The 25,752-nt window shown below is 37.3% G+C and overlaps 1 protein-coding gene across 5 annotated transcripts in view; it reads left to right on the top strand.

The window, feature by feature from the left end:
• The window catches only part of LOC137236756 (meckelin), a 215,467-nt gene that overhangs the window by 144,976 nt on the left and 44,739 nt on the right, over nucleotides 1–25,752 (top strand). The window lies entirely within an intron of this gene.

Genomic DNA, 25,752 nt, shown 5'->3' with positions numbered 1-25,752 from the left:
TCTGTGAGTTTAGTTTTGAAATCAACAGTTATGTTGGCAATTACTTCAGGAGGTATATGTTTCCTCACATTTTCGTTACTGATAAGCGTGTCATATTGTTTTTTGTTGAGCTTCGACCATGCACTTTTGAATCTTTTGAATAAATCGGGTTCAGGTCCAGTAGATGAACCAAACTTACATTCGAAAACTCCTCTCAAGACGATCTCAAGAATATGGTGGCGACAGGATAGGTAAAACAGCTCTCTACCCAAGATTTGTTCCAAAATTATACAAGCTCCTTTAAGCCTTCCTGTATTTGATGAAGTGGTGTTGAAACACATGGCTTTGATAGTATGCGAGATACCCCATTCCTCGATACAATTACAAACAGACAGGGCTTGTTCTTCGCCAGTGCTATTATCTGCTGTAGGAACTCCTAGTAGCCGTTCATGTTCACCATAAGAAATTAAAACCGCTATTCGTTAAGTCCGCTCTGTCTTTAGAATGCTTGGTAAAATTTTTCCATCCCAGTGAACAACAACAGCATCCTTCTCTGTCACATGAACTTGTTCCTTGACATTCTCAGTGTATTTTTCCCTAAATACTTTTCGTCTTTCTTGGATAACAGTTTTTGACACTTTGAAGTCGTCAGGATTCTCCCCAAGTGCCTCTATGGTAGCTATAAGAATTCGTGTGGCATTTCTGTCAGATACCTTACACCGATCCAACAAAAGAGATAGCTTCGTAGTTAAAATTTCTCTAGTCCCACGCCTAATATTTTTGCTATGAGATGGCCCTGGAAGCTCCTCAGTTTCCTTAGAGGTACATACGTCCATACTCGACACATCCATGTCATCCCCATCATACTCATCGCATATGTTTTCCCGTCCATCACTGTCCTCGTCTTCTTCACCAGCACTATCTATATATATGAAGGAAAAGGGAAAATATCGTAAATAAGGAAAATAATGAGGTTGGTTTGAAATAGTTGAGGTTGTTTTGTGATACTTCAATAAATACTGAATATTAGAAACCAATCTACTCAAACCTTTTCAACAAAAATAAAAAAATTCAAACCAAATAAAAAGAAAATCTTGCATATGTTGAAACATTCCGATCGAATTTGTTTGTTCTTTTTCGCAAGTTACTTTTGTAGTTTTCTTTCTTGGGCTCGCGATAACTTCAAATCAACTCCAAGCATAGAGCCTGGACGACCCTTCTCCCTTTTTTTCAAAAGAAATTGCTTGTCTTCTTCTGATTTCATCATGGCCAAGACGTCTTGATGAGCGGTATCTATCTTTAAGGCGGACTCTTTGATTTTGTTCCTTGCAGCTTCCGATTGTTTTTTCTGGTCCTTCTGTAAATTTCTCCACTCTGCGTAAAGTTTCTCTAATTTAATAATAGCAACTGAAAAGAAAGAAACATTTACTGGCATATTGCGATGGACCCATTTCGAAAACCGCGAACGTAATCATCATCAGGCAATTTTGTAATGTTATCAAAGGTTTCACCGGGATTCGAACCGTGAATCACATGGTGAAACTGCAGTAGCCTTTAACCACTAGGCCATCTTGCTGGTACTTGTTTTCATGCTTAATTCAGTTTTTTCTCATTTCTACACTAACAACACAATTGAGACATTTTGTCTCTATATTGATTTGTGACTGCAGTTTCACCATGTGATTCACGGTTCGAATCCCGGTGAAACCTTTGATAACATTACAAAATTGCCTGATGATGATTACGTTGGCGGTTTTCGAAACGGGTCCATCGAAATATGCCAGTAAATGTTTCTTTCTTTTCAGTTTCTCTTAGAAAACATAATAATTGAAATTCAATAAAGAATTTAATGACCCATACGTTACAAAAACTCTTTTTACCACATTGGTCAGACCTACTTTAGAATATGCTTCAATAATTTGGAATCCGCGTTATCAGGTTCATTCTGACAAGCTGGAATCGGTCCAGAAACAATTTTTGCTTTTCGCTTTAAAACACTTACCATGGGATCCTTCTAAAAATCTTCCCCCCCCTATTGCAGTCGGTCAAAACTAATACAGCTACCTACATTGCAGAGCCGCAGGGAGATGCTTGATGTCTTATTTATTATTAAATTGATAAGAGGGTCAATAAATAGTCCATTTTTGCTTGGTGAAATTAAGTTTAACGTTCCTATTAGGCCATCTAGACATTTTCAATCAATTTTTGTAGCTACATGCAGGTCGAATTATGAAATGCACGAACCACTTCACTGTTTATGTCGTGATTTTAATAAACACTGTAAAAATTTAGACGTCTGCGACTCGTTTCTTGGTATTAAAAAATACCTTTTAACTACATTAAATTTGTAATTCGAATTGAAGCAAAGAACGCTAAACCGTGATATACTGTTCAACCCTCTGTTTCAAATTTGAAGTACCAGTTACTTGAAACTTGTTTGCAAAATTGCGTTGTGATCATTATTTTTATATGTATGCAATCAAATTTACTCTGTATAAATTCTATTCTGTATATATTTTATCTACTATTAATTTGCTTTATTGTCAATTTCATAAATTATTATTTACTAGCTCCTTCATGAGTACATTTTAACACATTTTCAACATTTTACCTTTTGCTTACTTCTAAGTTTTGAATTGAAATTGTCAAGCGTTTAATTTAATACTGTTTAAATATTACTTTAAAATTGATGACTGCTTATGTTGTTTATATCGTGTATTATATCTGAGATTTAAGTGTCGGTATATTTGGTCTGTATAATTGTTTAATTTGTAGACTGATAAATAAATAAATAAAATAAATAAATAAGCCGGTGTTAAGCTTATGAATTCTTAAATATAAGTATAAATTGAACACAGCATTAAACAAACATACATTAGTAATAGCATATTTTTCATGTTTTATAGCAATTCGATCTTTTCCCCAAAATACAAGTATTTCTTGAATAGTAATTTTTCCTGAATTCTTTAAATTCAATTTCACACTACGCAAATTGTAAAATAAAGTGGCCAGAACTTGGCGATTAGAGGGCAATTTACAACCGGTTATCTGGTGAGCCGGATAGCCTACAATGAAAATTTTATCTTTGTTTCGTCTTTTTATGGCACAAGTGGAAGCCATTATTTTAGGGACAAAAATGAGAATGAAAACCTTAAAAATAGAGGGGGAAAAGAGACATTCACTAGTTTCAAAGCACAAAATAAAACAAAAAAAAAAAACACAAATCACTCATATTTAATTGCTTTTATTGAAAATACCTGCACTTCTGCTATATTAACTACTCAAATTCTCATTTACAACGCAATAAATTGAAAAAATTGGTATTGCAGAAAATTCGGAATTTAACACGAAAAGACCGGCAATAGTTTTGATTTCTCCGAAATAGACGCTGTTACCGTATATGCAATTCACAAATGGCATTTGGCTTTGCCAATGCGCTAGCAGATGTCCGTTTTATTCAAAGTAGGCGCTGCTTAAATCCCTCCTACAATGCACGATGCGTGCGACAGCGTGCGTCTGACAGATGAGTTAAATGCACACTGTCATACGGAATGGCCTACAATGGCCCGCACGTATACGCAGTCAATCGCAAAGAAATTCGAAGTTATATTCGAAAACGGATTCGAACGCAAAAGAGTTGCGTTTCTTCTATTTTGACTGCGTTTTTTTGCGTGCAGCCAACTTCATGTTGTTTACAGTGCGATTAGTATAAACAATAATAATAAAAAATATGAACCAAACACAAATATAAAAAATTCGCTTATGTATATGCAAAAATTTTACAAAACATATGAACTGTCAAACGCACGGAAATGCTTACACTGTAGGTGCACTAATCCTTTCGTGCGTACCTGCAGAGAAATGCAGACGCACGCATCGTGCATTGTAGCAGGGCCTTAAGCAAATTTTTAAATTCCAACCTCCGGATTCTGGAAATCGCCATCGCTAAAACTGCATCGCCAAAAATCTCTAAAGCTATATCAAGTGCGCAGAATTCGGGCTAAACTCGAGATACCTTGAAGTTAATTACCATACAAGGGAATGCGAAGTGTTACATAACTTAACGTGTAGTTCTCTTAATAGATGTGCGTTTCTAGAGGTATGCATAGAATACAAATTAGTGGGAACAACATGCCTTTACCTGGAGATATGAATCATGAGAAAATAATGAAGAGTTCCGGAGATACGGCCCAAAAACGTCGCTCATCGGCCAAAAAATCAAGTTTTTTGAAACTTTAAGCGCCCAGCGACACGTGTTAATATGATCCAATCGTTCTTAAACTTTGGCTATCTTATAATCTGCAAAGGCTGATCATTATATGGCCACTTTATTTGTAGTGTGAAATTGAGCTTAAAGAATTCAGGAAAATTACTATTCAAGAAATACTTGTATTTTGGGGAAAAGCTCGAATTCCTATAAAACATGAAAAATGTGCTATTACTAAATTAGAGAAACTTTACGCAGAGTGGAGAAATTTACACAAGGACCAGAAAAAACAATCGGAAGCTGCAAGGAACAAAATCAAACAGTTCGCCTTAAAGATAGATGATATCTTTGATATCGCTCATCAAGACGTCTTGGCCATGATGAAATCAGAAGAAGACAAGCAATTTCTTTTGAAACAAAGGGAGAAGGGTCGTCCAGGCTCTATGCTTGAAATTGATTTGAAGTTAGCTCGAGCTCAAGAAAGAAAACTACAAAAGGAACTTGCGAAAAAGAACAAACAAATTCGATCGGAATGTTTCAACATAGGCAAGATTTTCTTTTTATTTGGTATGCATTTTTTTATTTTTGTTGAAAAGGTTTGAGTAGATTGGTTTCTAATATTCAGTATTTATTGAAGTATCATAAAACAACCCCAACTATTTCAAACCAACCTAATTATTTTCCTTATTTACGGTATTTTCCCTTTTCTTTCATATATCTAGATAGTGATAGTGAAGAAGACGAGGACAGTGATGGAGCGGAAAACATATGCGATGTGTATGATGGGGATGACATGGATGTGTTGAGTATGGACGTATATACCTCTAAGGAAGCTGAGGAGCTTCCAGGGCCATCTCATAGCAAAAATATTAGGCGTGGGACTAGAGAAATTTTAACTGTGGAGTTATCTCTTTTGTTGGATCGGTGTAAGGTATCTGACAGAAGTGCCACACGGATTATTATAGCTACCATAGAGGCACTTGGGGAGAATCCTGACGACTTCAAAGTGTCAAAAACTATTATCCAAGAAAGACGAAAAGTATTTAGGGAAAAATACACTGAGAATGTCAAGGAAAAAGTTCATGTGTGGTTCACTGGGATGGAAAACAAGCATTCTAAAGACAGAGCAGACTGAACGAATAGCGGTTTTAATTTCTTATGGTGAACATGAACGGCTACTAGGAGTTCCTACAGCAGATAATAGCACTGGCGAAGAACAAGCCCTGGCTGTTTATAATTGTATCGAGGAATGGGGTATCTCCCGTACTATCAAAGCCATGTGTTTCGACACCACTTCATCAAATACAGGAAGGCTTAAAGGAGTTTGTATAATTTTGGAACAAATCTTTTGTAGAGATCTGCTTTACCTAGCCTGTTGCCACCATATTCTTGAGATCGTCTTGAGAGGAGTTTTCGAATGTAAGTTTGGTTCATCTACTGGACCTGAACCCGATTTATTCAAAAGATTCAAAAGTGCATGGTCGAAGCTCAACAAGAAACAACATGACACGCTTATCAGTAACGAAAATGTGAGGCAAGACTTTGTTCTCTTACGATCTTTGTTGGACTATCAGGTGATTGACAAGGATATCTCTGAGAGAGCTCTGTTGAAATTCTCCAATAATTTTTGGTATTTCAATGCCGAATTGGTAGCACTAGAGTTCTTTGATCCCACAATTTCAGACGAAGAAAAATCGAAAATGGCGAACAAAGTCCTTACTCACACCGTACAAAAGCTGAATCGGACCGAAACCGAGTCAGAAAATTCAAGAATTTTAAATCCCAAATTTCTAGTACACCAGTTGAAGGAAATGATTAATGCAGGGCTATCTGATTTAATTACCAATGAAACTATGCATTTTTTTCAGCGTTTCCAAATCAACCCAGATTTTCTCAAAGAACACCCCAGTAGCTGGACGAAAAATAATAATTTTAAGGAAGGATTGGAGATTGTGCAGTGACTAAAGGTCGTTAACGATATTGCAGAACGAGGGGTGAAATTAATTACTGACTTCAATGTCTTTCTAACCAAAGATGAGCAGCAGAAACAATATATTTTGCAAGTCGTAAGCAATGCCGAAAGTTGTATCCTGACATTTCAAAAAGAACATTGAGGAAACCTGTAGAATAGAGTATTCATTATTGTATCCTTGTGTCGTTAAAAATAATAAAATGTGTTAAAATACATTAACGTATGTAAAAAAAGACCGTTTTTCCATCCCAAAATGTATACTTTAAAGAATATAAGAGATTTTTCATGATATCAGAAGTTTGTTCCTAGAGGAACCTATTAAAATTTTTGCTGACAAAGGCTGTAATAGCGCGGTTTGGCTACAAATAACAAAAAATATGTATGGAATATAAATTAGTGGAACAACATGCCTTTACCCGGAGATATGAATCATGAGAAAATAATGAAGAGTTCGGGAGATACGGCTCAAAAACGCCACCCATCGGCCAAAAAATCAAGTTTTTTGAAACTTTAAGCGCCCAGCAGCACGTGTTAACATGATCCAATCGTTCTTAAACTTTGGCTATCTTAATATCTGCAAAGGCTGATCATTTTATGGGGTTCCCGTTGAAAAAAATACGACATCGATTTTTTGTGGTCACCCTAATGTACACACAAACTTACAATCTATAAAATGCTAAACAAAATGTTCAATAATGGAAAATTATAAGTTCAATATTAAGGTGCCCTTTAGTTAATTGTGAAATTCTCACATGCATATATATGTGCCAGCATGTATAAAAGACAAAGGCAAGCGGCTCTTTAGAAATCGATGGGACTCTTTAAAAACGCTCGGGTGAAGTCTAGGACTCATTATAAATATGAAGGGACATTTAAAAATTTGCGGCCCTTTAAAAATGTAGGGCCCCCATTTAACGATACTCTCCTGAACGGCAAAGCTCTGCTAAAAGCAAAAAGCTCTAAGCTTTTTCTTATGGAAGAACGGATGCGCCACCTAGCGGAAGATCAGCCAGAACACAAACCGGAAGAACGCATGCGCCACCTAGCGCAATTGTTTTGCTCTATATATATGTGTGTCGGTGTGTACATACTTTTCCTTGCACCATTTGAGTTAGAACCGGCATTTACATACTACTAAAAGTTGATAAGTTGTGTTCCTGATATATTCTTAAGCTCGACGTCTGTGAATATCTGTCCTTTAAAGCCATTAAGGAGTAATATACCGGTTTTTATTTCTTCGAATTAAGACTACTTATTATCCTAGGCATACAAGTTTTATTACTTATGTCAACTAAATGATTCTGTCTACAAATTTCTATTTTCTTATAGCTATCGCAAAGTTTTTTCTTCCGTACATTTTGTTTTTTTCCTCTTAATATTTTTTCAAATTCTATACCAATTATAGTTTTGTCTGCTTTTACAACTGGTCTTAAAATAATTTTTTGAAAATTTTTTTAATAGCTAGTGGTATTTTTACCAAGTAAAAAATCGTCATATTTTGACTAATAACATTTATATTAGCTATCTCTAGTGCCTCTTCCGCATTTTTAAACGGTATTTTCTCATCTTCGAGTTTTTCCATAGCAATTTCAATTTCAATTTTATTTAACAATAGTGTATTCAATATGTCTTTTTTCGCCCACTGTATGGCGTATTTAATATTCGTCAACTCGTCCTTAATTAATATTATTCTATTTTGCAAGTTTGTTATTGTTTCGTTTTCTACATAAATATCTTTACTTATGTTATTAAAGAGATTATTTACTATATTTGTAATGTTATTAATTTTTATACTCAGTTGATCAGAGCTCACAGAGTATATTAAGTTTGATTGGATAACGGTTGGTTGTACATATATAAAGGAATCGAGATAGATATAAATAAATAAATAAAATAAATGTAAGGCGCGATAACCTCCGAAGAGATCTAAGGCCGAGCTTCTCTTCCAATTTGCGTCGTGCTCCTCTTGATTTTCCCTACAAATTGGCCGGACGGGACCTACATGTTTTATGCCGACTCCGAACGGCATCTGCAAGGCAGATGAGTTTTCACTGAGAGCTTTTCATGGCAGAAATACACCCGGAGCGCTTGCCAAACACTGCCGAGGGGCGACCCCGCTTAGAAAAATTTTCTTCTAATTGAAAAACCTTATTTCTAAAATGTTGATGTTGCTTTGCCCGGGAGTTGAACCCAGAGCATACGGTGTGATAGGCGGAGCACGCTACCATCACACCACGGTGGCCGCGAGATAGATATAGACTTCCATATATCAAAATAATCAGGATCGAAAAAAAATTTGATTGAGCCATGTCCGTCCGTCCGTCCGTCCGTTAACACGATAACTTGAGTAAATTTTGAGGTATCTTGATGAAATTTGGTATGTAGGTTCCTGAGCACTCATCTCAGATCGCTATTTAAAATGAACGATATCGGACTATAACCACGCCCACTTTTTCGATATCGAAAATTTCGAAAAACCGAAAAAGTGCGATAATTCATTACAAAAGACCGATAAAGCGACGAAACTTGGTAGATGCGTTGAACTTATGACGCAAAATATAAAATTAGTAAAATTTTGGACAATGGGCGTGGCACCGCCCACTTTTTAAAGAAGGTAATTTAAAACTTTTGCAAGCTGTAATTTGGCAGTCGTTGAAGATATCATGATGAAATTTGGCAGGAACGTTACTCTTATTACTGCATGTACGCTTAATAAAAATTAGCAAAATCGGAGAAGGACCACGCCCACTTTTAAAAAAAAAATTTTTTTAAAGTAAAATTTTAACAAAAAATTTAATATCTTTACAGTATATAAGTAAATTATGTTAAAATTCAACTCCAGTAATGATATGGTGCAACAAAATACAAAAATAAAAGAAAATTAAAAAATGGGCGTGGCTCCGCCCTTTTTCATTTAATTTGTCTAGGATACTTTTAATGCCATAAATCGAACAAAAATTAACCAATCCTTTTGAAATTTGGTAGTGGCATAGATTTTATGGCGCTAACTGTTTTCTGTGAAAATGGGCGAAATCGGTTGATGCCACGCCCAGTTTTTATACACAGTCGTCCGTCTGTCCTTCCGCATGGCCGTTAACACGATAACTTGAGCAAAAATCGATATATCTTTACTAAACTCAATTCACGTACTTATCTGAACCCACTTTACCTTGGTATGAAAAATGAACGAAATCCGACTATGACCACGCCCACTTTTTCGATATCGAAAATTGCGAAAAATGAAAAAAATGCCATAATTCTATACCAAATACGAAAAAAGGGATGAAACATGGTAAGGTAATTGGATTGTTTTATTGACGCGAAATATAACTTTAGAAAAAACTTTATAAAATGGTTGTGACACCTACCATATTAAGTAGAAGAAAATGAAAAAGTTCTGCAGGGCGAAATAAAACACCCTTAAAATTTTGCCAGGTATTACATATATAAATAAATTAGCGGTATCCAACCGATAATGTTCTGGGTCACCCTAGTCCACATTTTGGTCGATATCTGGAAAACGCCTTCACATATACAACTATCACCACTCCCTTTTAAAACTCTCATTAATACCTTTAATTTGATACCCAAATCGTACAAACTCATTCTAGAGTCACCCCTGGTCCACCTTTATGGCGATATCTCGAAAAGGCGTCCACCTATAGAACTAAGCCCCACACCCTTTTAAAATACTCATTAACACCTTTCTTTTGATACCCATATTGTACAAACAAATTCTACGGTCACCCCTGCTCCACCTTTATGGCGATATCTCGAAACGGCGTCCACCTATGGAACTAAGGAATACCCCCTTTTAAAATACTCATTAGCACCTTTCTTTTGATGCCCATATTGTACAAACAAATTCTAGGGTCACCCCTGGTCCACCTTTATGGCGATATCTCGAAAATGCGACCACCTATACAACAACCACCACTCCCTTTTAAAACCCTCATTAATACCTTTAATTTGATACCCATATTGTACAAACACATTCTAGAGTCACCCCTGGTCCACCTTTGTGGCGATATTCCGAAAAGGTGTCCACCTATAGAACTAAGCCCCACACCCTTTTAAAATACTCATTAACACCTTTCTTTTGATACCCATATTGTACAAACAAATTCTAGGGTCACCCTGGTCCACCTTTATGGCGATATCTCGAAACGGCGTCCACCTATGGAACTAAGGATTACTCCCTGTTAAAATACTCATTAACACCTTTCTTTTGATACCCATATCGTACAAACAAATTCTAGGGTCACCCCTGGTCCACCTTTATGGCGATATCTCGAAACGGCGTCCACCTATGGAACTAAGGATTACTCCCTTTTAAAATACTCATTAATACCTTTAATTTGATATCCATATCGTACAAACGCATTCTAGAGTCACCCCTGGTCCACATTTATGGCGATATTTCGAAAAGGCGACCACCTATAGAACTAAGGCCCACTCCCTTTTAAAATACTCATTAACACCATTCGTTTGATGCCCATATTGTACAAACAAATTCTAGGGTCACCCCTGGTCCACCTTTATGGCGATATCTCGAAACGGCGTCCACCTATGGAACTAAGGATTACTCCCTTTTAAAATAATCATTAACACCTTTCATTTGATACCCATATCGTACAAACGCATTCTAGAGTCACCCCTGGTCCACCTTTATGACGATATCTCGAAACGGCGTCCACCTATAGAAATAAGGCCCACTCCCTTTTAAAATACTCATTAACACCTTTCGTTTGATGCCCATATTGTGCAAACGCATTCTAGAGTCACCCCTGGTCCATCTTTACGGCGATATCTCGAAAAGGCGTCCATCTATAGAACTTAGGTCCACGCCCTTTTAAAATACTCATTAATACCTTTCATTTGATACCCATATCGTACAAACGCATTCTAGGGTCAACCCTGATCCACATTTATGGCTATATCCCTAAATGGCGTCCACCTATAGAACTATGGCCCACTCCCTCATAAAATACTCTTTAATGCCTTTCATTTGATACACATGTCATACAAACACATTCCAGGGTCTCCCTCGGTTCATTTTCCTACATGGTTATTTTCCCTTATGTTGTCACCATAGCTCTCAGTTACACCCGAACTTAACCTTCCTTACTTGTTTCATTAAAAAGTTCATTTATAATTACTTGTTTGTTATTATTATTGTTAATTTCGCTTAGATTATTTGTTATTACTTAAAGATCTTCATGATCTGGGCTTCCGGCAATGCATTTGCATGCCGTTCCTAAAATGTTTATAGATCTCTTTTGTTTGTTTTCAATTGGTTTGATCGTGTCTAATATCTGGAGGGATTGGGTTAGCTCATGTATTTAGGTGGGATACAGGATATTATCCTGAGGTATGTCCGATGAAATAAATGTGTACATGTCTGTCAAAAATTGTTCGTACTTGTTGAGGTCAATTATATGTATGTGTAAGCCTAAAGGCACCGTTCTGCATTTTTACTAGTCCGTCATTAATCGTCGCTAGTTGCGAGTTTGTATAGTCGTAAATGTCCACTGTCGCAGTGGCACAGTAAATTAACAGCAGTCTGAAAATGAAAGGGTAAATTTTTAATTTCTAATATTAAAATGGTTGAGTTTCTGTCTTCCTTTACTACTGCTTTTCTGAACTTGGGGGAAATTTTCGTACCTAACCTTTTATTGATTTTCACAAATACGGTTTCTCCTGGGTGATAAATCTTTATGGGATGCCGGGTTTTATTATGATAAGAAAGATTTTTAAGCTGTTTATTTGGTTACGCCAAATTGAAAAGTATTTCACGCAGAGGTTCCTTAACATGTTCTATTGCTCTGGATTTGAGTATTTTGGTTTGAGCGTATTTCGAAAATTTGCCTATTGCCTTCAGGATTATGTTTCGGTCGGTGTGCAAAATTTGTCCTGGGAATTGAGGTATGGGAGTATCTCCTAATTTTGGTTTACTGGGGTGTCTATCATATTTATTTTCTTTACAGGTTGAACATTGTTGAATTAATCTTTTAATTTTTGTAGTCATAGATGAGAAGTAGACATTTTCAAGAATTTGAATTTTATTTTCTCGACAATTTCTGTGAGCTCTTTTGTGGGTTTTGATTATGATTTCTTCCTGTTGTTGTTCGTCTGTCACGTCCTGGACTTGAAGTTGTGTAAACTTGATCTCATAGTTGCTAAAGTGGATTGGGTATATTTCCTGAATTTTTCCAATAATTCGTTCTTCTATCTTAATATATAATGTTGTTTTTATTGCTAAGAGCCTGAGTAAGGGGTTGATGATCTGTAAATATTTTTACTTTAGCTGAGCCATAAAGATAGTTCCTGAAATTGTTTAGGGTCCATATTATAGCTAAAAACTCTTTCCCGTTTGTAGCATAGGCTTCTTCCGTTTTGTTGAGTGTTCTTGAAATGAATGCGATGGGTTTTTTATCCTGAGAAAGGACTGCACCAATCGCATAATTTGAGTCATCGGTTATTAAATGGAAATCTTTGCTGAAGTCGGGGTATGCGAGTATAACATCGTCAGAGATAAGGGATTTTTTATTTCATTGAAAGCATCTTTTCCTTCTTCATTTAGTTCGGTATTTATTTTAGCTGATTTGCTTTTGGATATACGCCCTTCTTCCCCTCTTAAGAGTATCGTTAAGGGCTTAGTCAACATGGTGTAATCTTTAATGAAGCGGCGGTAGTAGCCGGAAAGGCCTAAGAATGAGCGAAATTGCTTAACGGTTTTTGGGTAAGGTATTTTTGCTATTGCTTCAACCTTTGCCGGGTTTTGTGTAATTCCTCTTGAGGAAATAATGAATCCTAGGAACTCTACAGAGTCCTTGAAAAAATGGCATTTATCCAGTTGGATCATCATGTTAGAGTCTTCTAGAGTTTTAAAAATTTGCTGTAAGAGTAGAGAGCGTGTTCTTCTTCAGAGTTGCTGAAGACGACTTTGTCATCGATATAGACGTAGCATAGTTTGCCGATGTGATGACGAAGAATGCCATCTAGGGCTCGCTGGAATATTGACGGGGCATTTTTGAGTCCGAATGGCAATCTCGTGAACTCGTATTTGCCATTATTGATTGAGAAACCGTTTTCTCAATATCGGATTCCTTGAGCGCGATTTGATGAAATCAGCTTTTTAGGTCTAACACGAAAAAAAATTTATTTTTCCCGAGCTGAGACAATACTTCATTTATCTGAGGTATTGGGTAGCGGTCTGCTACAGTGATCGCGTTAATCTTGCGATAGTCAATAACGACTCGGTACTGCTTGTTGCCTTGGGAGTCAGGCTTTTTGGCTACCACCCAAACGGGTGAGTTTTAAGGTGACCTTGATGGTCGAATAATGCCTTCGTCTAGCATTTTGTTTATTTGGGATTCAACTTCGCTTTAAGCGACATGGGGTAGGGATAGTATCGTGTATAAACAGGAGTATCTTTATTGGTTCTGATTTCGCCTACGACTTTAGTGGTGTATGTAAGTTTATCGTTGTGTTCCGCGAAGAGACTAGAAAAGTTTTCTACTAGATTATTGATTTTACTTTGCTGACTTGGTGACATGTTGTCTTCCTTAAGGTAAATTTTGTTCCTTTATCCCGAGGCTAACTGTTTTATCCCAATTCTTGTGTTTCCTTTTATTTCCATAAAGTCATCCTTGACGTGGAAGACAGCTTCGAGTTCCTTGAGACTGTCGTTTCCAAGAATACCATGGAAGGATCTTAATGTGGGGAGAAGGTAAAACTTCAGTTTGTTATCGGCGTTAAAAAGTGTGTTCTTTGATTTCGATGTCTCCCGCTATTGATTTTGCAAACAAAATTTTATCGTTTCTGATTGGATTGGGAACAATGGAGGGCCGTATATAGTTTTTTGTAGATCCTGTATCTATTAAAAACTTTACAGTTTCTCCACTCTTCAGTTTGCACTGGAAGTAAGGCATCCTAAAAAATGTAGGTCTGTTGTGTCTAAGTAATTGTCCTTCTGTAGTTACTCGCAGTTCTCAGGAGTGGTATAAGTTTCGTCGTTGTAATAATCTGCATTTATCTGATCGTAATTTTTCATGGTAGGGGAATATTCCTCAGGTTGGTCGGCATCTATATGGGAGTTCCTTTGGATTTTGTTTGGGGGAACTGGTGCTGGAGGGTTTTCGGTAGGAGTTCTTTTGTTAGTTGGGTCACTAGGACGCGGCCTATTCATATAATTTATGTTGCGTGTTCTTAGCGACTAGGTTCTGGGCGTGGCTGAGGCTTCTGAAAGGGCCTCGGTGGTGGATAGTTTGGTTGCTGACCATAATGATTAGCTGGTTTTGGACGTTGGCCTTGACCACTTATCTGTGGTAGTTGGTATGGGTTGGTTGCGTACAACCTGGGTTGGGGCACGTATGCAAATTCTGGGTAGAATGCATTATTTAGCCTTCTAGGAGGCAGAGGTGGTCGAAATTCCTGCGGTTTTCTACCTTGGCCATTATTGCTTAAAGCATGTGACCTGAAATTCTGATTTCTAGTTTAAGACACAGGTGGAGTGTCTGAGGGAGGTCCGCCGGTTCTCTCGTTCCAAGGAGTCTGGGTAGGTCTCCTTTGAGGCCCAGGACAAAAGTGTCTAGGGCTTTATCACAATAAGTGCGGGTTAGTAGGTGCATGGCTTCTGTGCCGACTTCCATGCAGCCAAGTTTGCTTAATGTTAAGGAAAAATGAGAATATATCCGTTGGTAAAATTCTTGAATCGTAAGGTTACCCTGTTCGAGTGAAGTCGTTTGGTACTCGAGGGTACCAAGGTCGCGCTTGTCCGCGTAAGGGAGTGTCAGGCATTTTGATATGGCCTGCCAGTCTAATGGAGTGTTGTACGACTCCTGGGCGACGTCGGCGTTGCCCAAAATTTTGTTCCGTATGACATTAAGTATCCCATAGTATTTGGGAGTTGCTCTTTGGGGCTCGTATATTTGGAGGATTCTGTCCACACTTTTCTTCCAGGATGTGAATTCTCCTGGGTTTCTAGATAATTCCCGAAGACATCTTACGACATCCGGAATTTTGTCAAGTTCGGAAACGTTGCCGGTTAAATTTGTATCGATTGTAATGTCCGTAAAGTTCGAAAAATTCGCGTTGGGGTTTAGGGCGGCTTGAAATAGGTTCCGCCCCTCGGTTTTCAGGATATTGCTTGCTAGTCCTGAGACAATATTTGTAAGTTCTTCCATCGAAAGCGCATTGGGGTTACGAGGAGCTTGCTGACTAGAAGGTTCAGCTGGGGCTTGGGGTGTGTTCAGTATTGGTAGACGAATGAGGTTGTTTGGATTCATTTCAACTGTTAAATTTATTTGATATAATTAATTTCTTCTATTAATAGCAGTAAAATTCAATGGACCGCACCAATTGAAAATCTTAATTATAAAAACCTTTCTTTAAGTTTTTCACAAGAAGTGATAAATTTAGTTATTTAAATTTTGGTAATCGATTCTCTTTTATCATAAAAATTTGTAAGTGTTGTCACTAATTATTCACAAAGGGTTAGTTCAGCTCTTAATGGAGGCTTGTTATTATTCCTAAAATTTTAATTCTAAGGCGAATCCTTTTTCACAAATTTATATTTTATTTCGCTTTGCGATTTTTCGTTTCTCTAATAAAATTTCTCAAATTAATTTTTCCTTCTACTTTAACTTCAAAATAATTTTTTTTTCAACTTCACTTTTCAAACAATTTCCTTAGTTATCTACTATTTATTTACTTTTAAGATTTAAAAATTTTTATTTCACAAACTTCTTTCACTTTCTTATTTCTAAACTTAACTTACATTGCTATCTTCCCCATCTTTTGGGGAAGGTCCTTCACGAACCGGCTGACGACTGGGCGTCTCCTTTTTGTCTTTGGTCGGTCTACTGGGGGGCCGATATACGCTGCTCCTATTCTCTGGCCTCGGTTACTGCTTTCGTTGCTTCTTTCGTTTTTTCCTCTTCTTTAAGTATTCCACTTGAATATTTCACGCTTATTTAATCGCGCGATTTTACATGTTTTTTTTTTCAGTGTTTTTCGGAACGGAGTTTAAAGTATATTAACTACTACTTTTTGCAAACCGCGAACAACCGTAGGCCCCATGTTGGGCGCCAGTTAAGGATTCTTTTATCAATAATTCCAAAAAAATATATTTTTAGGGTCTTTACGACCTTTATTGAGTCACATCAAAAGTAGAACTAACTTTACAAAAATTATTAACTTACAACTAAACTTAATTAATTGGCCGACTCCGCTGGCGGCGCTGCTGCTTTTTGCTATTCCCCGAATTAGCCAACTTTAGTTGCGCGTGTTGGGCTTCCTGTCTAAATGAATTGGAGCTTTAGTTTGCTGACATCGCGTCTGGCAATTTTGTGGGAAAGTATTGAAAAAATGTAAGCTCATTTTGCTGACATTGCGTCTTGAGCTTTTGTATGAAATATTCTGCAACAAGAGTTGCATATCCGCTTTACCTGCATTTATTATTGCTTACTAATTATTTATTGTTGTGCTCGTATGTACAATCGATTAGCGTAAGATACAGATTTTTTTTATTTTACTACTCACAATGCTTATCTCCTTTCTACTCCCAGTTCCCATCGGTACCCCTTTCCGTTTGGCATATTCGATTTCAGCAACAACGTTGATAGATGTCCGACTTATGACTATAACTTGTACGGATGAATGGGGCATCGAACAACTATGGAAGTGTCCGCTAGAAGATACAGATCGGTCACATGTTATACAATGGCGGGGCACGAAACGAAAGACCAAATGGAGAGGAGATGTCAACAAAGAGTCCTATTGCGAAGTCATATTGGGCACAGTGGAACAGTTTACAATTGATATGCGGTTGCCTGCATCGAATATGGTCAATGTAAGAGGAAACTTATAGTGTTCCAAGGCAAAGGATTTCTGACGTACTCAGTGAGCTACATAACGGTCCAAGTGGAAGTCATTGTGGAATCACGAAGAAAATTAAGCAAAGTTTCTTTTGTGTTGATTGCCGTCAGTCGGTCACTGAGTTGATTTGCTAACTGCGAAGTTTGCAGCAGAGGAAAAGGACCTAAAACCTGAAGTCATGGCCAGATGAAGCAATATATTTCAATAGCATTTTCTACTATCAACCGCGAAAACAAATACGTACTGGTGGTTATGGATTATTTCAGCAAATGCCAGAGGTATACCCGATTCCAAATCAGGAAGCGGAAACAGTAGCAGAAGTGTTTACAAACAATTAAGTTCCAAGTTATGGTGTACCAATGGAGTTACATTCTGACCAAGGGAGGAACTTTGAATCAGCTGTGTTCCAAGGAATGTGTAAGACATTGGGCATTCGAAACACTCGGACAACTGCACTGCATCCTCAGCCCATGGTATGGTGGAACCATTCGATAGAACCTCGGAGGAGCACTTAAGGAAAGTAGTGGACAAGTTCCATTAATAGTGGGATACACACATATCCTTACTCTTGATGACTTACTGATCGGCAGTGATTGAGCCAACGGGCCAAACTCCCGCAAAGGTAATTTTTGGCAATGACCTTCGACTGCCAGTTAACTTAAATTTGGGATAAATGCCGATGCGGAAAGAAATGTTAGAAAATCTTGGAGGAAGAAATGAAAGAAATATACGATCTTGTAAGACAGTGAACCAGGATTATGAGTTACAAAAAGAAAGTTAGATACGATAAATCAATTAATTCAGAAGGTTTTTTGGAAGGAGATGTGGTACTGCTAAGTATACAACCCACAACGAAAGAAAGGTTTGTCCCCAAATGGAGAAAGGAAGGCCCATACAAAGCTGTAAAACAGATCAACGATGTTTTATACCGCATTCAAACCATTAACAAACCACGAAACAAAATGAAAGTTGTTCACTTGGAAAGGCTGACAGCGTTTAGATCGGGAAATTTGTCTGCTCCGGACGATCAGACTCAGGTGGAAGGCAGTGTGGCAATGTTAGCAATTCCTATGCGTCACTGTTCTTCTAGTAAATAAATGCTGCACAACAACAGTAAGCCATATATACACACACAAGCCTAGAATGCAACGAAGACCTGTTCACACACTTAACCAACAGCTAACAGCAAAGATTATAATGTAAGACTACACATGTAGACGTAATAAAGTGCGGATATGGCCTTACATAAACTACAGATATATGTATATATATATATATATATGTACAGCCAAATCCACCCTGCAAACAATCGTGCGATTAATCCCTAACGAGAGTGGGCTGCGATTGATCTCTTTTGTCCACATTGGGGTATAATTGATCCCCCCTAGGCCCTTTTGGGTATATTTGGCGTTAGTCAGTTTGAAATTTATGTAGCCAATTGAAAAAACAAAAAATAAACAGCAACGAAATTAATAAAATAAAAAGATTAAATGTGATTGAATAGAATTATTTAAGAAAAATGGGGAGCTCTATTGCGAACCTAAAATACTAGGACCATTTGTCCCATTATCGTAATATTTGTTTTGTTTTTATTATTCTACAACACTAATAGAAAAACAATCAAGAATGTTGTATTAGAGTTTAAAAAATTATAAAATCCGTAAGAACAAAGAGGATCTGTCCGACAGTACCCGCAGGGGTACAAAGAGGACGCGACGAACAGTACCCGTAAGGGAATAACGGAGATTGGAAAAAGGATGTGTCCGACAATACCCGTAGGGGTACAAAGAGGGTGTATCGAACCGTGCCCAAAGGAGTACAAAGAGGAAGTGTCGCACAGTACAAAACGGATCTGTTCGACAATGCCCGTAAGGGTATAAAGGGGTCAGTCTAACACTACCCGTTCAGGCACAAACAGGTACAATTGGTCTCCCCATAGGGCATGCTCAAACAATAGGGATAACTCCAACCCATATAAAGAGATCAGAACTGGCTATAGTCGCATATTCCTTTGCGTCTCATCCCGGATTCATCCTAGACCAATCGCATTTTTACAGGGCAATAAAAGGCACATAAACGAGAAATAAATAAGCATTTATGCGAAACGGCTGTTCATGGAAAGTTTAGACCCTGGGAGAAATAGGTGAAAGGGGCGAACTGAGAGTATAAAAGCACCGCAGTCCAAGCGATGGCGAATCAGTTTGATTTCAACACGCCATTAGTGAAGTACTACTAAGAAAGTAGTGTATATAAAGAACATTTTGCTATACTCATATATGTAATACTCCTATATTCCTAATAGAAAATGCTCGCAATGTGTTTTGAATTCGAAATTAAAACAAGACAGCTTATAAAATTTTTGTGATTTTAGCAGCATAACTGTGACAAGAAACAAAAACCGTTTAAACAGCAATATATCGGCACTGTTTGGGAATGTACCTAGCCTTTTGTAGCAATATAGGCTATACTGAATATTTGGGTTATTTATTCGACAGTTCAAAGATTCTAACGTCAACAGAAGCTGCAAAATAATCAAGAACTCTCATGAAATTCGTAACAGTATCTTTGATTTGAAGGTGGATTTTAAATCAAAAAAGACTTAGAATCCCACATGACTGCTTGGAAGAAAATTTTCCGGTAAAGTATTGTTTTGTTTGTTAAATGACTTTACATCGCTTAGTAACTGCAAAACGAGTCGTATTAGATACTTGGCGATAGATGACTAAATTATTTAAAAATTGCTGACAGGTAAATGAGAAAATGAAGTACCATGAAATAAGAGACCTCATTATTGGAAGAAAGGCATAAATATTTCCTAAAAGCGATAGCTTTACATATCGCCGATGCCGCGGTAAAGGCTGCTAAATCCATTTTTACACCCTACTTTTTGATGCTGATGGAAAGCGGGGACACTTCTTCACACAGTGAGTGTTTATTGTCCAGAATCGCTAAAATTACTAAAATCTGTAGTTGCTCACTCCAAAAAATTATGAAAAGCTACTTTATCTCATTTATGATTATTGAGTCTGCCACATACATATCTCAATGATAGAGCAAAAATGTTTGAACCTGTGTTTTATCAATACCAAACTGCGCTATAAATTGGTGTTTGTTGTTTGCAATCAACAACATAAGTACCATGTGCGAAAAGCCAGGTCCTAAAAGTAAGATCAGTGAAAAATTGGCGGGTACTAGAAATATTAAAATGTTGTTAGAATACCTATAAAATACACTTTTTCGATGCATTTTGGTCCCAAATGAAAATATGGTACGACAACTGTGCTTCTCATGTTTATAAATTTTCCATTCAAATGTACATAAGGGGTATTTATTCTCTTTGTCTATAAGCCATAGAAAACGCAATAAGTTCTTCAGACATCAACAGAATACTTTTGTGAAAAATTTCTACGCGTTCTACATTTTCTATACCCAAATCCAGATGTGATAAGAATATTGAAACTGAATTTTTAATTAAAAAAACCACAATTGTCTGTGCTTGGGGGTTCTGTAAACTTTTTGAATGCATTATTAAATAAACATTGACATTAGTGCTGACCACTTTGATATTAAAAATTGTAAACTGTTAAGGAATTGTAGAGTAGGCAAAAAAGTGGGTGAGTTGGCTATATACTATAAAAACAACTTGAAACTAAAGGTAATAGCTCAACCAACTGCTCATAGTGTTAAATATTTGATTGTTGAACTGTCCACCTGTTCGTGCAAAACCCTTTTGTGTTGCGTATACAATCCCAATAAATGTTTTAGTCCATCTGGCTTCTTCGATTATCTGTCCTTTTTGTCTACTGACTACGACAATATAATCGTTTGTGGTGATTTTAATATTAACTTGTTACGTACTGACAGTCACAGTTCTCGTTTAATTAATGATGTGTCTGGTGTTGGTTTGTCTTTCGTTAATAAGTCCGTACTCACAAGGTATGGAAGTAATTATTGTCCAAGTCTACTTTACTATTTTATTGTATATGACCCTTCTATTGTGTTAAAATTTGACGAAATATCAATTTTATCAGAACACGACTTAATTTTTTGTTCATTTGACATTGAACTTGACCACGACACAAACTCTGTTAGTACGTATAGTTATTTTGGTTATCGCGCCTTAGATATTAATAGCCTTTTTAATGACCTTGCGGATATCAACTGGTGTTCAGTTCGGTAAACGAAAAACTATCGTTTCTTAATAATACCATTCTGCAGATGGTAAGGCATCATGTGCCAACCAAAACCTTAGTAAGCAGATCGTCATCTTGTCCCTGGTTTAATAACCTTGTACGGGCGGCTATTAAAAAGCGAAATAATGCTTACTGTAAGTGGAAAAGGAATCGGACGGGAACGAATTGGAGTACATTTAGGTTAGTAAGAAATGAAACCACATTAATCATAAGGCGTGAAAAGAGGAATTTTTTTTGCTAGAAGGCTGTGCCCCTCCCTGCCTAATAATGTGTTATGGCGTAACTTAAAAGCCCTGCGTGTGCATGTTAGTGATATCTCCGTCTGTACTCTCGACCTTGATACTCTGAATGAAGCGTTTGTACAATGTTTCCCTTCCCTAGCCCTTTGTTCGCGTTCATCTTTGTCCGCAGCCCGCTATGATGTTATTCCCCCAAGTCTAATGTTTGAGTTCCGTGCAGTTACAGATCTTGATGTTGCGAAAAACGTGTATAGAACACGGTCCAATGCTATTGGTGAAGATGGCATCCCCATCAAATTCTTAAAAATTATTTTACCGTATATCTTACCTACCTACCCTTACGCATATAATTAACCATAGTTTCACAACGTCTTGCTTCCCTAGTGCGTGGAAAATTGCCACTGTGATGTCTCTAGCGAAAAACAAATCTGCTGCTACGCTCAGTGACTTTCTACCTATCAGTATACTGCCGGCCTTGTCGAAAGTTGCTTAATCAATAATATCTGAACAAATTTACTCTCACGTCAATGAGTTCAATCTTTTATCGAATTTCCAGTCTGGGTTTGGAGCTAAACACAGCTGCTTCACGGCTATGATAAAAATACTGGATGATATTAGAATTGCTTTTGAAAAACAATATCTGACGCTCCTGTGCCTACTGGATTTCTCTAAAGATTTTGACTCTGTTGAACATAACCTTCTTTGTATTAAACTGCAAAATCACTTTGGATTTAGCTTATCTGCTGTGCAACTGATGCAGAGCTACCTTACAGATAGGTCCCAGCGTGTGAAGGTTGACCTGAAACTGTCTAAGTTACGTCCACAGTCGTCTGGTGTTCCCCAGGGGTCCATTCTGGGACCCCGTCCTTTGATGTCGACCGCATATACACGGCTAGCACAATCCGAAAACTTGCCACTCAACTTGTAATGCCTATAATTTCTTACTCTGATCTCGTGTATAGCAAGCTAAGTCTGCACACAAATTGGATGTGGCTTTAAACCATGTTACGCGCTATGTCTTCGGGCCTACGAGATTTGCGCATATTTCTGCCCGGAGGACAAGTCTTTTGGAATGTAAACTCTCTGAGTACCTAAAAGTTGGAAATTGGCATGTTCCTCTTTCACCTTATAAAGTGGAAGTCGCCTAGTTATATCTATCAAAAGCTAATATTTCCTAGGTCCAATCGTTCTTATAAACTGATTGTGCCGGAATATAACTTTCTCTCATCTTCTAGACTATTTTTCATTAATGCTACGCGTTTATGGAATCAATTCCCTCTACTATATCCAGTAGTCTGAATAAGAGCAACATAAGACTATTTTAACCTCATATTTCAGTAATCTTGTAACTTAACTTATTTTTGCTTGATTGCTTCTTTGTTCTTTTTGCCCTGAGATATGCTTTCTAAAGAAAATTGTTATAAAGTTCTATTTACATTTTTATACTCAGTTGAGCAGAGCTCACAGAGTATATTAACTTTGATTGGATAACGGTTGGTTGTACAGGTATAAAGGAATCGAGATAGATATAGACTTCCAATATCACAATCATTAGTATCGAAAAATTCGATTGAGCCAGTACGTCCGTCCGTCCGTCTGTCCGTTAACACGATAACTTGAGTAAATTTTGAGGTATCTTGATGAAATTTGGTATGTAGGTTCCTGGGCACTCATCTCAGATCACTATTTAAAATGAACGATATCGGACAATAACCACACCCACTTTTTCGATATCGAAAATTTCGAAAAATCGAAAAAGTGCGATAATTCATTACGAAATACGGATTAAGCGATGAAACTTGGTAGGTGAGTTGAACCTATGACGCAGAATAGAAAATTAGTAAAATTTTGGACAATGGGCGTGGCACCGCCCACTTTTAAAAGAAGGTAATTTAGAAGTTTTGCAGCTGTATTTTGGCAGTCGTTGAAGATATCATGATGAAATTTGGCAGGAATGTTACTCTTATTACTATATGTCTGCTTAATAAAAATTAGCAAAATCGGAGAACGACCACGCCCACTTTTTAAAAAAAAATTTTTTTTTAATTCAAATTTTAAAAGAAAAGTTAATATCTTTACAGTATATAAGTAAATTATGTCAACATTCAACTCCCGTAATATGTTGCAACAAAATACAAAAATAAAAGAAAATTTCAAAATGGGCGTGGCACCGCCCTTTTTAGTTTAATTTGTCTAGGATACTTTTAATGCCATAAGTCGAAGAAAAATTTACCAATCCTTGTGAAATTTGGTAGAGGCTTAGATTCTAGGACGATACCTGATTTCTGTGAAAAAGGGCGAAATCGGTTGAAGCCACGCCCAGTTTTTATACACAGTCGACCGTCTGTCCTTCCGCTCGGCCGTTAACACGATAACTTGAGCAAAAATCGATATATCTTTACTAAACTCAGATCACGTACTTATCCGAACTCACTTTGTATTGGTGTAAAAAATGCCCGAAATCCGACTATGACCACTCCCACTTTTTCGATTTCGAAAATTACGAAAAATGAAAAAAATACCATAATTATATACCAAATACGAAAAAAGGGATGAAACATGGTAATTGTATTGGTCTATTGAGGCAAAATATAACTTTAGAAAAAAACTTGGTAAAATGGGTGTGACACCTACCATATTAAGTAGAAGAAAATGAAAAAGTTTTGCAGGGCGAAATCAAAAGCCCTTGGAATCTTGGAAGGAATACTGTTCGTGGTATTACATATATAAATAAATTAGCGGTACCCGACAGATGATGTTCTGGATCACCCTGGGCCACATTTTGGTCGATATCTCGAAAACGCCTTCACATATACACCTAAGGGCCACTCCCTTTTAAAACCCTCATTAATACCTTTAATTTGATACCCATATCGTACAAACATATTCTAGAGTCACCCCTGGTCCACGTTTATGGCGATATCTCGAAAAGGCGTCCACATATAGAACTAAGGCCCACTCCTTTTTAAAATACTCATTAACACCTTTCGTTTGATACCCATATCGTACAAAAAAATTCTAGAGTCACCCCTGGCCCACCTTTATGGCGATATCTCGAAAAGGCATCCACCTACAGAACTAAGGCCCACGCCCTTTTAAAATACTCATTAACACCTTTCATTTGATACCCATATCGTACAAACAAATTCTAGAGTCACCCCTGGTCCACCTTTATGGCGATATCTCGAAAAGGTGTCCTCCTATAGAACTAAGGCCCACGCCCTTTTAAAATACTCATTAACACCTTTCATTTGATACCCATATTGTACAAACGCATTCTAGAGTCACCCCTGGTCCACGTTTATGGCGATATCCCGAAAAGGCGTCCACCCATAGAACTAAGGCCCACTCCATTTTAAAACACTTATTAACACCTTTCGTTTGATACCCATATTGTACAAACGCATTCTAGAGTCAACCCTGGTCCACTTTTATAACGATATTCCGAAAAGGCGTCCACCTATAGAACTAAGGCCCACTCCTTTTTAAAATACTCATTAACACCTTTTATTTGATACCCATATAGTACAAACAAATTCTAGAGTCACCCCTGGTCCACCTTTATAGCGATATCTCGAAAAGGCATCCACATATAGAACTAAGGCCCACGCCCTCTTAAAATACTCATTAACACCTTTCATTTGATACTCATATCGTACAAACAAATTCTAGAGTCACCCCTGGTCCATGTTTACGGCGATATCTTGAAAAGGCGTCCATCTATAGAACTTAGGCCCACGCCCTTTTAAAATACTCATTAATACCTTTCATTTGATATCCATATCGTACAAAATAAATTCTAGAGTCACCCCTGGTCCACCTTTATGGCGATATCTCGAAAAGGCGTCCACCTATAGAACTTAGGCCCACTCCCTTTTAAAATACTCATTAACGCCTTTCATTTGATACCCATATCGTACAAACAAATTCTAGAGGCAGGCCTGGCCCACCTTTATGGCGATATCCCTAAATGGCGTCCATCTATAGAACTATGGCCACTTCCTCTTAAAATGCTCTTTAATACCTTCCATTTGATACACATGTCATACAAACACATTCCAGAGTTACCCTAGGTTCTTTTTACAACATGGTGGTTTTCCCTTACTTTGTCTCCACAGCTCTCAACTGAGTATGTAATGTTCGGTTACACCCGAACTTAGCCTTCCTTACTTGTTATTTATATTTTTATTTTTATTTACTTTTTCTCTAATAATGTTCCTTGATATGTGTTTAAATATTTAAATTACTATCGTTGTACTAAACAAGAATTACTTTTCTTAT

This window comes from Eurosta solidaginis, chromosome 1 (assembly GCF_040869045.1).
Source record: "Eurosta solidaginis isolate ZX-2024a chromosome 1, ASM4086904v1, whole genome shotgun sequence".
In the NCBI taxonomy this organism is placed as follows: Eukaryota; Metazoa; Arthropoda; class Insecta; order Diptera; family Tephritidae; genus Eurosta; species Eurosta solidaginis.
The sequence above is the reverse complement of the archived record's forward strand: the minus strand, read 5'-3'. Positions and strand labels throughout refer to the sequence as shown.